Consider the following 14,879-nt stretch of genomic DNA (forward strand, 5'->3'; position numbering starts at 1 on the left):
CCGCATAAATATATATTTAGTGGTGGTTGCAACGATGAGAGGAAGAGTGTTTTTATTGATTGAATATCTAAATACAGAATGTGATAATACAAAATACAAGTAATGTAGTTGTTCATATACAATAGGTTACCAGTTAAGTCAAAATAATCCTGACTACATATATTCCTAATTACACTAACACACCCCCTTAAGCACAAGGTTGAAGGGAAACAACATTGAGATTTTCCCGCAAAAGCCCAAAACGTGGAGCCAGTAACGGCTTCGTGAAAATATCAACGCTTCTTTTCCTGAATAGGTTGTTATGGTTGAGTGGTTATCACGTTAGTCTTACACACTAAAAGTCCCCAGTTCAATCTTGGGCACTGATGCATTTATCTTTTGCAGAGTTCCTTCCCAGTTATTATCTTGGGCATCAACATTTATCGTCTGTAGAGCTCCTTCCGTATCAACACATTTTAACGATGGAAGTTCATCTGCTTTTGGCGGATAACTCAACAAACTTTTTGCATAATTTCGTCTGTTGGCCTTCTTGAATCTTGATACGTGCAATTACCTGTCTATAGCATTTCTTGATTAACTCTTTATTAACCGTTTTGATTAGAACCGATCATCTCTTCTTGGATAGGGTTTTCCTTTGGCTTTCTTTTTTCAATTTCAGATCTTATTCGTTTCAACTAGTTGGTGTGGTGTAGTGGTTATCATGTCAGTCTTACACATTGAAGATCTCCAGTTCAATCCTGGGCACCAACATTTGATCTTATTTGTGTAATTTGTGTAATTTACTTAACATGAGGGTACACAACCTAGAGTACAATTTATGTTCTGTGTGTCTTATAGTCAAAACGAGAAGATGTCGTCTCACTCTAACATTAGCATCGTTTGTTTATGTTTTTTTTTTGGGGGGGGGGGGGGGGAGAATTTGGTCTTATTTTTTAAGGTGCACTGAGCCAAGGCACTAAAAGTGCGAAAGTGACAACAAAAGGAAGCATGGAACACGCCAATTAATAGTGTTTTGTGTTGCAATAGCTATGCTTCGCTATTATTTAGTGATGGTGTTTCCCTCTAAAACGGTTATTACACTAGTTGATCCAACATTTTTGTCTTAGGTCATAGTTATACATTCTTGAAATATTTACTTTTACGAAATAATTTGATAATCTTGCATTGATATACGTCATGATACCAAATGATACTTTATTTGATAAATACTGAAACACTAATTTAAAAATACACATTGAGCATTGCACTACTCGCGCAATACACATGTCGTAACTAGTATATATATAAGGGTTCAAGTGAAAAAGAAGCCACAGGTAAAACGTGCGATTGCATCTCAACCATTTATCAACTCATCTTTTTTTACAAAAATTCATCACATGCGATCCACAATAATGTGCAATGGAAGCCACAACAATGTGCTCTGGAATGGATAACACACTACAAAAAATGGGATATTTAACGACACACACATAGAGACAATTATATATAACCGCCGCGTAAATATATATTTAGTGGTGGTTGCAACGATGAGAGGAAAAGTTTGTTATTGATTGAATATCTAAATACAGAATGTGATAATACAAAATACAAGTAATGTAGTTGTTCATATACAATAGGTTACCAGTTAAGTCAAACTAATCCTGACCACATATATTCCTAATTACGCTAACACACCCCCTTAAGCACAAGGTTGAAGGGAAACAACATTGAGATTGTCCCGCAAAAGCCCAAAACGTGGAGCCAGTAACGACTTCGTGAAAATATCAGCGCTTCTTTTCCTGAATAGGTTGTTTTGGTCTAGTGGTTATCACGTTTGTCTTACACACTAAAAGTCCCCAGTTCAATCCTGGCACTGATGCATTTATCTTTTGCAGAGTTCCTTCCCAGTTATTATCTTGGGCATCAACATTTATCTTCTATAGAGCTCCTTCCGTATCAACACATTTTAACGATGGAAGTTCATCTGATTTTGGGGGATAACTCAACAAACTTTTTGCATAATTTTGTCTGTTGGCCTTCTTAAATCTTGATAGGTGCAGTTACCTGTCTATAGAAATTCGTGATTAACTCTCTATTAATCGTTTTGATTAGAAACGATCACCTCTTCTTGGTTAGGGTTGGCTTTTGGCATTCTTTTTTCAATTTCAGATATTATTCTTTTCAACTAGTTGGTGTGGTGTAGTGGTTATCACGTCAGTCTTACACACTGAAGGTCCCCAGTCCAATCCTGGGCATCAACATTTGCATTCATTTGTGTAATTTACTTAACATGAAGGTACACAACTTAGAGTACATTTATGTTTTGTGTGTGTCTTATAGTCTCACGAGAAGATGTTGTCTCACTCTAACATTAGCCTCGTTTGTTTATGTTTTTTTTTTTTTGGGAGGGGGAGAATTTGTCTTATTTTTTAAGGTGAATTGCGCCAAAGCACTAAAAGAGCGAAAGTGACAACAAAAGGAAGCATGGAACACGCCAATTAATAGTGTTTTGTGTTGCAAAAGCTATGCTTCAGAGTTATTCAGTGAAGGTGTTTCTCTCTAAAACGGTTATTACACTAGTTGATCCAACATTTTTGCCATGGTCATAGTTATACATTCTTGAAATATTTACTTTTACGAAAAAATTTGAGAATATTGCATTGATATACGTCATGATACCAAATGATACTTTATTTGATAAATACTGAAACACTAATTTAAAAATACACATTGAGCATTGCACTATTCGCGCAATACACATGTCGTAACTAGTATATATATAAGGGTTCAAGTGAAAAAGAAGCCACAGGTAAAACGTGCGATTGCATCTCAACCATTTATCAACTCATCTTTTTTTTAAAAAATTCGTAACATGCGATCCACAATAATGTGCACTGGAAGGCACAACAATGTGCTCTGGAATTGATAACACACTACAAAAAATGGGATATTTAACGACACACACATAGCGACAATTATATATAACCGCCACGTAAATATATATTTAGTGGTGGTTGCAACGATGAGAGGAAGAGTTTGTTATTGATTGAATATCTAAATACAAGTAATGTAGTTGTTCATATAAAATAGGTTACCAGTTAAGTCAAACTAATCCTGACCACATATATTCCTAATTACACTAACACACCCACTTAAGCACAAGGTTGAAGGGAAACAACATTGAGATTTTCCCGCAAAAGCACAAAACGTGGAACCAGTAACGGCTTCGTGAAAATATCAACGCTTCTTTTCCTGAATAGGTTGTTGTGGTTTAGTGGTTATCACGTTAGTCTTACACACTAAAAGTCCCCAGTTCAATCTTGGGCACTGATGCATTTATCTTTTGCAGAGTTCCTTCCCAGTTATTATCTTGGGCATCAACATTTATCTTCTGTAGAGCTCCTTCCGTATCAATACATTTTAACGATGGAAGTTCATCTGATTTTGCGGGATATCTCAACAAAATTTTTGCATAATTTCGTCTGTTGGCCTTCTTGAATCTTGATACGTGCAATTACCTGTCTATAGCATTTCTTGATTAACTCTCTATTAACCGTTTTGATTAGAACCGATCACCTCTTCTTGGTTAGGGTTGACCTTTGGCTTTCTTTTTTCAATTTCAGATCTTATTCGTTTCAACTAGTTGGTGTGGTGTAGTGGTTATCACGTCAGTCATACACATTGAAGGTCCCCAGTCCAATCCTGGGCATGAACATTTGCATTTATTTGTGTAATTTACTTAACATGAGGGTACACAACCTAGAGTACATTTATGTTCTGTGTGTTTTATAGTCTCACGAGAAGATGTCGTCTCACTCTAACATTAGCCTCATTTGTTTATGTTTTTTTTGTGGGGGAGGGGGAGAATTTGGTCTTATTTTTTAAGGTGCACTGAGCCAAGGCACTAAAAGTGCGAAAGTGACAACAAAAGGAAGCATGGAACACGCCAATTAATAGTGTTTTGTGTTGCAAAAGCTATGCTTCGGTATTATTTAGTTATGGTGTTTCCCTCTAAAACGGTTATTACACTAGTTGATCCAACATTTTTGCCTTAGGTCATAGTTATACATTCTTGAAATATTTACTTTTACGAAAAAATTTGATAATCTTGCATTGATATACGTCATGATACCAAATGATACTTTATTATTTGATAAATAGTGATACACTAATTTAAAATACACATTGAGCATTGCACTCTTCGCGCAATACACATGTCGTAACTAGTATATATATAAGGGTTCAAGTGAAAAAGAAGCCACAGGTAAAACGTGCGATTGCATCTCAACCATTCATCAACTCATATTTTTTAAAAAAAATTCGTCACATGCGATCCACAATAATGTGAACTGGAAGGCACAACAATGTGCTCTGGAATTGATAACGCACTACAAAAAACGGGATATTTAACGACACACACATAGCGACAATTATATATAACCCCCGCGTAAATATATATTTAGTGGTGGTTGCAACGATGAGAGGAAGAGTTTGTTATTGATTGAATATCTAAACACAGAATGTGATAATACAAAATAAAAGTAATGTAGTTGTTCATATACAATAGGTTACCTGTTAAGTCAAACTAATCCTGACCACATATATTCCTAATTACACTAACACACCCCCTTAAGCACAAGGTTGAAGGGAAACAACATTGAGCTTGTCCCGCAAAAGCCCAAAACGTGGAGCCAGTAACGGATTCGTGAAAATATCAGCACTTCTTTTCCTGAATAGGTTGTTGTGTCTAGTGGTTATCACGTTTGTCTTACACACTAAAAGTCCCCAGTTCAATCTTGGGCACTGATGCATTTATCTTTTGCAGAGTTCCTTCCCAGTTATTATCTTAGGCATCAACGTTTATCTTTTGAAGAGCTCCTTCCGTATCCACACATTTTAATGATGGAAGTTCATCTGATTTTGGGGGATAACTCAACAAACTTTTTGCATAATTTCGTCTGTTGGCCTTCTTGAATCTTGATACGTGGAATTACCTGTCTAATGCATTTCTTGATTAACTCTCTATTAACCGTTTTGATTAGAACCGATCATCTTTTCTTGGTTAGGGTTGACCTTTGGCTTTCTTTTTTCAATTTCAGATCTTATTCATTTCAACTAGTTGGTGTGGTGTAGTGGTTAACACGTCAGTTTTACACACTGAAGGTTCCCAGTTCAATCCTGGGCATCAACATTTGCATTTATTTGTGTAATTTACTTAACATGAGGGTACACAACCTAGAGGTCATTTATGTTGTGTGTGTCTTATAGTCTCACGAGAAGATGTCGTCTCACTCTAACATTAGCCTCGTTTGTTTATGTTTTTTTTTGGGGGGGAGGGGGGGAATTTGGTTTTATTTTTTAAGGTGCACTGCGCCAAGGCACTAAAAGTGCGAAAGTGACAACAAAAGGAAGCATGGAACACGCCAGTTAATAGTGTTTTGTTTTGCAAAAGCTATGCTTCGGTATTATTTAGTGATGGTGTTTCCCTCTAAAACGGTTATTACACAAGTTGATCCAACATTTTTGCCTTAGGTCATAGTTATACATTCTTAAAATATTTACTTTTACGAAAAAATTTGATAATCTTGCATTGATATACGTCATGATACCAAATGATACTTTATTTGATAAAAACTGAAACACTAATTTAAAAATACACATTGAGCATTGCACTATTCGCGCAATACACATGTCGTAACTAGTATATATATATAAGGGTTCAAGTGAAAAAGAAGCCACAGGTAAAACGTGCGATTGCATGTCAACCATTTATCAACTCATCTTTTTTAAAAAAAAAATTCGTCACATGCAATCCACAATAATGTGCACTAGAAGGCACAACAATGTGCTCTGGAATGGATAACACACTACAAAAAATGGGATATTTAACGAAACACACATAGCGACAATTATATATAACCGCCGCATAAATATATATTTAGTGGTGGTTGCAACGATGAGAGGAAGAGTTTGTTATTGATTGAATATCTAAATACAGAATGTGATAATACAAAATACAAGTAATGTAGTTGTTCATATACAATAGGTTACCAGTTAAGTCAAAATAATCCTGACTACATATATTCCTAATTACACTAACACACCCCCTTAAGCACAAGGTTGAAGGGAAACAACATTGAGATTTTCCCGCAAAAGCCCAAAACGTGGAGCCAGTAACGGCTTCGTGAAAATATCAACGCTTCTTTTCCTAAATAGGTTGTTATGGTTGAGTGGTTATCACGTTAGTCTTACACACTAAAAGTCCCCAGTTCAATCTTGGGCACTGATGCATTTATCTTTTGCAGAGTTCCTTCCCAGTTATTATCTTGGGCATCAACATTTATCTTCTGTAGAGCTCCTTCCGTATCAACACATTTTAACGATGGAAGTTCATCTGCTTTTGGCGGATAACTCAACAAACTTTTTGCATAATTTCGTCTGTTGGCCTTCTTGAATCTTGATACGTGCAATTACCTGTCTATAGAATTTCGTGATTAACTCTCTATTAACCGTTTTGATTAGAACCGATCACCTCTTCTTGGCTAGGGTTGGCCTTTGGCATTCTTTTTTCAATTTCAGATATTATACTTTTCAACTAGTTGGTGTGGTGAAGTGGTTATCACGTTAGTCTTACACACTGAAGGTCACCAGTTCAATCCTGGGCACCAACATTTGATCTTATTTGTGTAATTTACTTAACATGAGGGTACACAACCTAGAGTACATTTATGTTCTGTGTGTGTCTTATAGTCTCACGAGAAGATGTTGTCTCACTCTAACATTAGCCTCGTTTGTTTATGTTTTTTTTTTGGGGAGGGGGAGAATTTGTCTTATTTTTTAAGGTTAATTGCGCCAAGGCTCTAAAAGAGCGAAAGTGACAACAAAAGGAAGCATGGAACACGCCAATTAATAGTGTTTTGTGTTGCAAAAGCTATGCTTCGGTGTTATTCAGTGAAGGTGTTTCCCTCTAAAACGGTTATTACACTAGTTGATCCAACATTTTTGCCATAGGTCATAGTTATACATTCTTGAAATATTTACTTTTACGAAAAAATTTGAGAATCTTGGATTGATATACGTCATGATACCAAATGATACTTTATTATTTGATAAATACTGAAACACTAATTTAAAAATACACATTGAGCATTGCACTATTCGCGCAATACACATGTCGTAACTAGTATATATATAAGGCTCAAGTGAAAAAGAAGCCACAGGTAAAACGTGCGATTGCATCTCAACCATTTATCAACTCATATTTTTTAAAAAAAATTCGTCACATGCGATCCACAATAATGTGCACTGGAAGGCAGAACAATGTGCTCTGGAATGGATAACACACTACAAAAAATGGGATATTTAACGACACACACATAGCGACAATTATATATAACCGCCGCGTAAATATATATTTAGTGGTGGTTGCAACGATGAGAGGAAGAGTTTGTTATTGATTGAATATCTAAATACAGAATGTGATAATACAAAACACAAGTAATGTAGTTGTTCATATACAATAGGTTACCAGTTAAGTCAAACTAATCCTGACCACATATATTCCTAATTACACTAACACACCCCCTTAAGCACAAGGTTGAAGGGAAACAACATTGAGATTTTCCCCCAAAAGCCCATAACGTGGAGCCAGTAACGGCTTCGTGAAAATATCAACGCTTCTTTTCCTGAATAGGTTGTTGTGGTTTAGTGGTTATCACGTTAGTTTTACACACTAAAAGTCCCCAGTTCAATCTTGGGCACTGATGCATTTATCTTTTGCAGAGTTCCTTCCCAGTTATTATCTTGGGCATCAACATTTATCTTCTGTAGAGCTCCTTCCGTATCAACACATTTTAACGATGGAAGTTCATCTGATTTTGGGGGATAACTCAACAAACTTTTTGTATAATTTCGTCTGTTGGCCTTCTTGAATCTTGATACGTGCAATTACCTGTCTAATGCATTTCTTGATTAACTCTTTATTAACCGTTTTGATTAGAACCGATCATCTCTTCTTGGTTAGGGTTGACCTTTGGCTTTCTTTTTTCAATTTCAGATTTTATTCATTTTAACTAGTTGGTGTGGTGAAGTGGTTAACACGTCAGTTTTACACACTGAAGGTTCCCAGTGCAATCCTGGGCATCAACATTTGCATTTATTTGTGTAATTTACTTAACGTACACAACCTAGAGTACATTTATGTTCTGTGTGTCTTATAGTCTCACGAGAAGATGTCGTCTCACTCTAACATTAGTCTCGTTTGTTTATGTTTTTTTTGGGGGGGAGGGGGAGAATTTGGTTTTATTTTTTAAGGTGCACTGCGCCAAGGCACTAAAAGTGCGAAAGTGACAACAAAAGGAAGCATGGAACACGCCAATTAAGAGTGTTTTGTGTTGCAAAAGCTATGCTTCGGTATTATTTAGTGATGGTGTTTCCCTCTAAAACGGTTATTACACTAGTTGATCCAACATTTTTGCCTTAGGTCATAGTTATACATTCTTAACATATTTACTTTTACGAAAAAATTTGATAATCTTGCATTGATATACTTCATGATACCAAATGATACTTTATTTGATAAATACTGAAACACTAATTTAAAAATACACATTGAGCATTGCACTATTCGCGCAATACACATGTCGTAACTAGTATATATATATATAAGGGTTCAAGTGAAAAAGAAGCCACAGGTAAAACGTGCGATTTCATCTCAACCATTTATCAACTCATCTTTTTTAAAAAAAAAATTCGTCACATGCGATCCACAATAATGTGCATTAGAAGGCACAACAATGTGCTCTGGAATGGATAACACACTACAAAAAATGGGATATTTAACGACACACACATAGCGACAATTATATATAACCGCCGCGTAAATATATATTTAGTGGTGGTTGCAACGATGAGAGGAAGAGTTTTTTTATTAATTGAATATCTAAATACAGAATGTGATAATACAGAATACAAGTAATGTAGTTTTTCATATACAATAGGTTACCAGTTAAGTCAAACTAATCCTGACCCCATATATTCCTAATTACACTAACACACCCCCTTAAGCACAAGGTTGAAGGGAAACAACATTGAGATTTTCCCGCAAAAGCCCAAAACGTGGAGCCAGTAACGGCTTCGTGAAAATATCAACGCTTCTTTTCCTGAATAGGTTGTTATGGTTGAGTGGTTATCACGTTAGTCTTACACACTAAAACTCCGTAGTTCAATCTTGGGCACTGATGCATTTATCTTTTGCAGAGTTCCTTCCCAGTTATTATCTTGGGCATCAACATTTATCTACTGTAGAGCTCCTTCCGTATCAACACATTTTAACTATGGAAGTTCATCTGATTTTGGGGGATAACTCAACAAACTTTTTGCATAATTTCGTCTGTTGGCCTTCTTGAATCTTGAATCGTGCAATTACCTGTCTATAGAATTTCGTGATTAACTCTCTATTAACCGTTTTGATTAGAACCGATCACCTTTTCTTGGTTAGGGTTGGCCTTTGGCATTCTTTTTTCAATTTCAGATATTACTCTTTTCAATTAATTTGTGTGGTGTAGTGGTTATCACGTTATTCTTACACACTGAAGGTCACCAATTCAATCCTGGGCACCAACATTTTCATTTATTTGTGTAATTTACTTAACTTGAGGGTACACAACCTAGAGTACATTTATGTTCTGTGTGTGTCTTATAGTCTCACGAGAAGATGTTGTCTCACTCTAACATTAACCTCGTTTGTTTATGTTTTTTTTTTTTTTGGGGGGGGGGGGGGGGGAGAGAATTTGTCTTATTTTTTAAGGTTAATTGCGCCAAGGCACTAAAAGAGCAAAAGTGACAACAAAAGGAAGCATGGAACACGCCAATTAATAGTGTTTTGTATTGCAAAAACTATGCTTCGGTGTTATTCAGTGAAGGTGTTTCCCTCTAAAACGGTTATTACACTAGTTGATCCAACATTTTTGCCATAGGTCATAGTTATACATTCTTGAAATATTTACTTTTACGAAAAAATTTGAGAATCTTGCATTGATATACGTCAAGATACCAAATGATACTTTATTATTTGATAAATACTGAAACACTAATTTAAAAATACACATTGAGCATTGCACTATTCGCGCAATACACATGTCGTAACTAATATATATATAAGGGTTCAAGTGAAAAAGAAGCCACAGGTAAAACGTGCGATTGCATCTCAACCATTTATCAACTCATCTTTTTTAAAAAAAATTCGTCACATGCGATCCACAATAATGTGCACTGGAAGGCACAACAATGTGCTCTGGAATGGATAACACACTACAAAAAATGGGATATTTAACGACACACACATAGCGACAATTATATATAACCGCCGCGTAAATATATATTTAGTGGTGGTTGCAACGATGAGAGGAAGAGTTTGTTATTGATTGAATATCTAAATACAGAATGTGATAATACAAAACACAAGTAATGTAGTTGTTCATATACAATAGGTTACCAGTTAAGTCAAACTAATCCTGACCACATATATTCCAAATTACACTAACACACCCCCTTAAGCACAAGGTTGAAGGGAAACAACATTGAGATTTTCCCCCAAAAGCCCAAAACGTGGAGCCAGTAACGGCTTCGTGAAAATATCAACGCTTCTTTTCCTGAATAGGTTGTTATGGTTGAGTGGTTATCACGTTAGTCTTACACACTAAAAGTCCCCAGTTCAATCTTGGGCACTGATGCATTTATCTTTTGCAGAGTTCCTTCCCAGTTATTATCTTGGGCATCAACATTTATCTTCTATAGAGCTCCTTTCGTATCAACACATTTTAACGATGGAAGTTCATCTGATTTTGGGGGATAACTCAACAAACTTTTTGTATAATTTCGTCTGTTGGCCTTCTTGAATCTTGATACGTGCAATTACCTGTCTATAGCATTTCTTGATTAACTCTCAATTAACCGTTTTAATTAGAACCGATCATCTCTTCTTGGTTAGGGTTGACCTTTGGCTTTCTTTTTTGAATTTAAGATCTTATTCATCTTAACTAGTTGGTGTGGTGTAGTGGTTAACACGTCAGTCTTACACACTGAAGGTCCCCAGTTCAATCCTAGGCATCAACATTTGCATTTATTTGTGTAATTTACTTAACATGAGGGTACACAACCTAGAGTACATTTATGTTATGTGTGTCTTATAGTCTCACGAGAAGATGTCGTCTCACTCTAACATTAGCTTCGTTTGTTTATGTTTTTTTTTTTTTTGGGGGGGGGGTGGGGGGGTGGGGGGGAAGGGGGAGAATTTGGTTTTATTTTTTAAGGTGCACTGCGCCAAGGCACTAAAAGTGCGAAAGTGACAACAAAAGGAAGCATGGAACACGCCAATTAATAGTGTTTTGTGTTGCAAAAGCTATGCTTCGGTATTATTTAGTGATGGTGTTTCCCTCTAAAACGGTTATTACACTTGTTGATCCAACATTTTTGCCTTTGGTCATAGTTATACATTCTTGAAATATTTACTTTTACGAAAAAATTTGATAATCTTGCATTGATATACGTCATGATACCAAATGATACTTTATTATTTGATAAATACTGAAACACTAATTTAAAAATACACATTGAGCATTGCACTATTCGCGCAATACAACTGACGTAACTAGTATATATATAAGGGTTCAAGTGAAAAAGAAGCCACAGGTAAAACGTGCGATTGCATGTCAACCATTTATCAACTCATTTTTTTTAAAAAAAAAATTCGTCACATGCGATCCACAATAATGTGCAATGGAAGGCACAACAATGTGCTCTGGAATGGATAACACACTACAAAAAATGGGATATTTAACAACACACACATAGCGACAATTATATATAACCGCCGCGAGAATATATATTTAGTGGTGGTTGCAACGATGAGAGGAAGAGTTTGTTATTGATTGAATATCTAAATACAGAATGTGATAATACAAAATACAAGTAATGTAGTTGTTCATATACAATAGCTTACCAGTTAAGTCAAACTAATCCTGACCACATATATTCCTAATTACACTAACACACCCCCTTAAGCACAAGGTTGAAGGGAAACAACATTGAGATTTTCCCGTAAAAGCCCAAAACGTGGAGCCAGTAACGGCTTCGTGAAAATATCAACGCTTCTTTTCCTGAATAGGTTGTTGTGGTTTAGTGGTTATCACGTTAGTTTTACACATTAAAAGTCCCCAGTTCAATCTTGGGCACTGATGCATTTATCTTTTGCAGAGTTCCTTCCCAGTTATTATCTTGGGCATCAACATTTATCTTCTGTAGAGCTCCTTCCGTATCAACACATTTTAACGATGGAAGTTCATCTGATTTTGGGGGATAACTCAACAAATTTTTGCATAATTTCGTCTGTTGGCCTTCTTGAATCTTGATACGTGCAATTACCTGTCTATTGCATTTCTTGATTAACTATCAATTAACCGTTTTGATTCGAACCGATCACATCTTCTTGGTTAGGGTTGACCTTTGGCTTTCTTTTTTCAATTTCAGATCTTATTTATTTCAACTAGTTGGTGTGGTGTAGTGGTTAACATGTTAGTCTTACACATTGAAGGTCCTCAGTTCAATCCTAGGCATTAACATTTGCATTTATTTGTGTAATTTACTTAACATGAGGGTACACAACCTAGAGTACATTTATGTTCTGTGTGTGTCTTATAGTCTCACGAGAAGATGTTGTCTCACTCTAACATTAGCCTCGTTTGTTTATGTTTTTTTTTGGGGGGGAGGGGGAGAATTTGTCTTATTTTTTAAGGTTAATTGCGCCAAGGCAGTAAAAGAGCGAAAGTGACAACAAAAGGAAGCATGGAACAGGCCAATTAATAGTGTTTTGTGTTGCAAAAGCTATGCTTCGGTATTATTTAGTGATGGTGTTTCCCTCTAAAACGGTTATTACACTAGTTGATCCAACATTTTTGCCTTTGGTCATAGTTATACATTCTTGAAATATTTACTTTTACGAAAAAATTTGATAATCTTGCATTGATATACGTCATGATACCAAATGATACTTTATTATTTGATAAATACTGAAACACTAATTTAAAAATACACATTGAGCATTGCACTATTCGCGCAATACAACTAACGTAACTAGTATATATATAAGGGTTCAAGTGAAAAAGAAGCCACAGGTAAAACGTGCGATTGCATCTCAACCATTTATCAACTCATCTTTTTTTAAAAAAATATTGTCACATGCGATCCACAATAATGTGCAATGGAAGGCACAACAATGTGCTCTGGAATGGATAACACACTACAAAAAATGGGATATTTAACGACACACACATAGCGACAATTATATATAACCGCCGCGAGAATATATATTTAGTGGTGGTTGCAACGATGAGAGGAAGAGTTTGTTATTGATTGAATATCTAAATACAGAATGTGATAATACAGAATACAAGTAATGTAGTTGTTCATATACAATAGGTTACCAGTTAAGTCAAACTAATCCTGACCACATATATTCCTAATTACACTAACACACCCCCTTAAGCACAAGGTTGAAGGGAAACAACATTGAGATTTTCCCGCAAAAGCCCAAAACGTGGAGCCAGTAACGGCTTCGTGAAAATATCAACGCTTCTTTTCCTGAATAGGTTGTTATGGTTGAGTGGTTATCACGTTAGTCTTACACACTAAAACTCCGTAGTTCAATCTTGGGCACTGATGCATTTATCTTTTGCAGAGTTCCTTCCCAGTTATTATCTTGGGCATCAACATTTATCTACTGTAGAGCTCCTTCCGTATCAACACATTTTAACTATGGAAGTTCATCTGATTTTGGGGGATAACTCAACAAACTTTTTGCATAATTTCGTCTGTTGGCCTTCTTGAATCTTGATACGTGCAATTACCTGTCTATAGAATTTCGTGATTAACTCTCTATTAACCGTTTTGATTAGAATCGATCACCTCTTCTTGGTTAGGGTTGGCCTTTGGCATTCTTTTTTCAATTTCAGATATTACTCTTTTCAACTAATTGGTGTGGTGTAGTGGTTATCACGTTAGTCTGACACACTGAAGGTCACCAGTTCAATCCTGGGCACCAACATTTGCATTTATTTGTGTAATTTACTTAACTTGAGGGTACACAACCTAGAGTACATTTATGTTCTGTGTGTGTCTTATAGTCTCACAAGAAGATGTTGTCTCACTCTAACATTAGCCTCGTTTGTTTATGTTTTTTTTGGGGGGGGGGGGAGAATTTGTCTTATTTTTTAAGGTTAATTGCGCCAAGGCACTAAAAGAGCAAAAGTGACAACAAAAGGAAGCATGGAACACGCCAATTAATAGTGTTTTGTATTGCAAAAACTATGCTTCGGTGTTATTCAGTGAAGGTGTTTCCCTCTAAAACGGTTATTACACTAGTTGATCCAACATTTTTGCCATAGGTCATAGTTATACATTCTTGAAATATTTACTTTTACGAAAAAATTTGAGAATCTTGCATTGATATACGTCATGATACCAAACGATACTTTATTATTTGATAAATACTGAAACACTAATTTAAAAATACACATTGAGCATTGCACTATTCGCGCAATACACATGTCGTAACTAGTATATATATAAGGGTTTAAGTGAAAAAGAAGCCACAGGTAAAACGTGCGATTGCATCTCAACCATTTATCAACTCATCTTTTTTAAAAAAAATTCGTCACATGCGATCCACAATAATGTGCACTGGAAGGCACAACAATGTGCTCTGGAATGGATAACACACTACAAAAAATGGGATATTTAACGACACACACATAGCGACAATTATATAAAACCGCCGCGTAAATATATATTTAGTGGTGGTTGCAACGATGAGAGGAAGAGTTTGTTATTGATTGAATATCTAA

At 35.8% G+C, this 14,879-nt stretch overlaps 8 non-coding genes across 8 annotated transcripts; all 8 read left to right on the forward strand.

The window, feature by feature from the left end:
* The first annotated feature begins 677 nt into the window (after positions 1-677).
* TRNAV-UAC lies at positions 678-750 on the forward strand. Its single transcript has one exon. It is a non-coding gene; the product is annotated as a tRNA-Val (tRNA).
* A 1,417-nt stretch (positions 751-2,167) lies between these two features.
* Positions 2,168-2,240, forward strand: TRNAV-UAC. The gene has a single exon. It is a non-coding gene; the product is annotated as a tRNA-Val (tRNA).
* Positions 2,241-5,097: 2,857 nt separating this feature from the next.
* Positions 5,098-5,170, forward strand: TRNAV-UAC. The gene has a single exon. It is a non-coding gene; the product is annotated as a tRNA-Val (tRNA).
* A 1,407-nt stretch (positions 5,171-6,577) lies between these two features.
* On the forward strand, positions 6,578-6,650 carry TRNAV-UAC. Its single transcript has one exon. It is a non-coding gene; the product is annotated as a tRNA-Val (tRNA).
* Positions 6,651-8,054: 1,404 nt separating this feature from the next.
* TRNAV-UAC lies at positions 8,055-8,127 on the forward strand. The gene has a single exon. It is a non-coding gene; the product is annotated as a tRNA-Val (tRNA).
* Positions 8,128-11,021: 2,894 nt separating this feature from the next.
* On the forward strand, positions 11,022-11,094 carry TRNAV-UAC. Its single transcript has one exon. It is a non-coding gene; the product is annotated as a tRNA-Val (tRNA).
* A 1,432-nt stretch (positions 11,095-12,526) lies between these two features.
* TRNAV-UAC lies at positions 12,527-12,599 on the forward strand. Its single transcript has one exon. It is a non-coding gene; the product is annotated as a tRNA-Val (tRNA).
* Positions 12,600-14,007: 1,408 nt separating this feature from the next.
* Positions 14,008-14,080, forward strand: TRNAV-GAC. The gene has a single exon. It is a non-coding gene; the product is annotated as a tRNA-Val (tRNA).
* The last annotated feature ends 799 nt before the right edge of the window (positions 14,081-14,879 follow it).

Source organism: Ipomoea nil, unplaced genomic scaffold, assembly GCF_001879475.1.
Source record: "Ipomoea nil cultivar Tokyo-kokei standard unplaced genomic scaffold, Asagao_1.1 scaffold0465, whole genome shotgun sequence".
Classification (NCBI taxonomy): Eukaryota; Viridiplantae; Streptophyta; class Magnoliopsida; order Solanales; family Convolvulaceae; genus Ipomoea; species Ipomoea nil.